Genomic DNA, 2,284 nt, shown 5'->3' on the forward strand with positions numbered 1-2,284 from the left:
GTAACTTTCATAACCTGATCTAACAGTTTGATGCCTCTGTAATTATTTGTTTTGATGCCTCTATGTACATATATATGTGTGTATATATTCTTTTAATTGTTTCAGTCATTTGACTGCGTCCATGCTTGGGCACCGTCTTTAGTCAAACAAATCGACCCCCCAGGACTTATTCTTTGTAAGCCTAGTACTTATTCTATCGGCGTCTTTTGCCGAACTGCTGAGTTACGGGGTCGTAAACGCACCAACATCGGTGGTCAAGTGATGGTGGGGTACAAACACAGACACACAAACATATACTAGCTAAAGTACCTGTCCTTTGAACGGTTTAAGTTGCTCGTGAATCAGCCCGTTAACCTTGAGGCAGCACTGCACGTTGTCCGAGTTGTGCGCTGGTCTGGTGTCTCTGCAGCTTTTGTGACAGAATTGCGTATATTTTGCGATGCGCGTTGATCAGGTGTCACTGTGGTTCTTGCGGCAGCATTCAGCGCTAACCGAAATGCACGCTCCTCTGCAGATTCATTTGATCGTGAAGCAGCAGTAATTTGCGCGTTTTTTGCCCCACGGGCTCAAAGCTTTCCTGCTGAGTTTCGATGTGATGATTGCAAATTATTGAGTCTTGCGCTGGTTTCATTAATTCGACGCTGCTTTGACCTAACCGAATCGATTGACAATCTGCCAGAAGCGAAGTAGACTCAATGTAAGCCGGGTGGTATAAAACGAAAATATAACCTCACAAAATATCCAGTCTTAAAACCATGGGACTGATAGTGGTCAAAAAAGACCAAAAATAGAATCTTTTTAAGACCAACTCTTAAATGAACTTTTCCGTAATATTATTAACGTAACGACACGTTTTCAAGTATGAACATCGTGAGAAAAAAACAATAATTAATGCAAAGTAAAAGGTTAAACTTAACATAGAAATAGTTTAGGAATTGTTGGTTGTGAAATATGAGAAATAATAATCTGCAGGAAACGTACCTTTTATTTCAAGTGCAAAGAATGATATATAAATCCGAGTGAGAACAAAAGTCTTACAACTTCGAGATGAGTTGTAACCGTTGCTGGTAAAAACTACAACATGCCAACAGGAAGTCATCGACTTTCTTTGCACGCGCATGATAATTAGATAATTATCAAATCTTAAGATAGATTCGCATCGATGAACTTATTAAATCGATTCATGCGATCGATAACGCATCGCAAAAACACAAATGAAAGAAAATATATTTCGGTTTTGGATTTGGTTTGCAAGATTCTTTATATGAGTTGGTGCGTTGAAGCATATTCTGTTGTCTGGGGAGAGTCGTTCTCTTTTCGTGCCTTATAATTTAACACAGTGGAGGCGCAATGGCCCAGTGGTTAGGGCAGCGGACTCGCGGTTTCGATTCCCAGACCGGGCGTTGTGAATGTTTATTGAGCGAAAACACCAAAAAGCTCCACGAGGCTCCGGCAGGGGGTAATGGCAAACCCTGCTGTACTCTTCCACCACAACTTTCACTCACTCTTATTTCCTGTTTCTTTTGTGCCTGTAATTCAAAGGGTCAGCCTTGTCACACTCTGTGTCACGCTGAATATCCCCGAGAACTACGTTAAGGGTACACGTGTCTGTGGAGTGCTCAGCCACTTGCACGTTAATTTCACGAGCAGGCTGTTCCGTTGATCGGATCAACTGGAACCCTCGACGTCATAAGAAACTGCGATTCTATGACCGCGAGTCCGCTGCTCTAACCACTGGGCCATTGCGCCTCCACAATTAAAGACTATAGCTAGAAATTAAATTTGTAAGCCCAAACGGACGGTCTAAGTCTAAGTGGAAAGAATTAATACAGATTAGTGCTTTAAGACTTTATCTCAGAGGGTTAATCCTTTTGAAAATAACTCCATTAATTTACTCAAAGCTTGGCGAGCGAACAATTGACAGTTTCTTCCGTTTGTAAACAGGAATCCAATAAAGACGAAATACTATAAGCGTAATAATTGTATTTCGTTTTCCGTAACTGATACCCACATTTGAACCACCCTGCATTATTTTCTACAAACAATTTAGGTGAATAATGGACATTTTTAGCGCCTGTCAAAGTTATTAACAACTTAAAAAAAGATATATTTATTATTGTATTTCCTATAAAAAAAAATTGTCGACTATATAATATGATAAAATGACGGCCCTAACGTGACCAACCAATGTAAAAAATTAACCTTTTCAAAATTTGCTTATGTGTATATATATATACATATATATATATATATATATATATATATATATATATATATATATATA

Source organism: Octopus bimaculoides, chromosome 28, assembly GCF_001194135.2.
Source record: "Octopus bimaculoides isolate UCB-OBI-ISO-001 chromosome 28, ASM119413v2, whole genome shotgun sequence".
In the NCBI taxonomy this organism is placed as follows: Eukaryota; Metazoa; Mollusca; class Cephalopoda; order Octopoda; family Octopodidae; genus Octopus; species Octopus bimaculoides.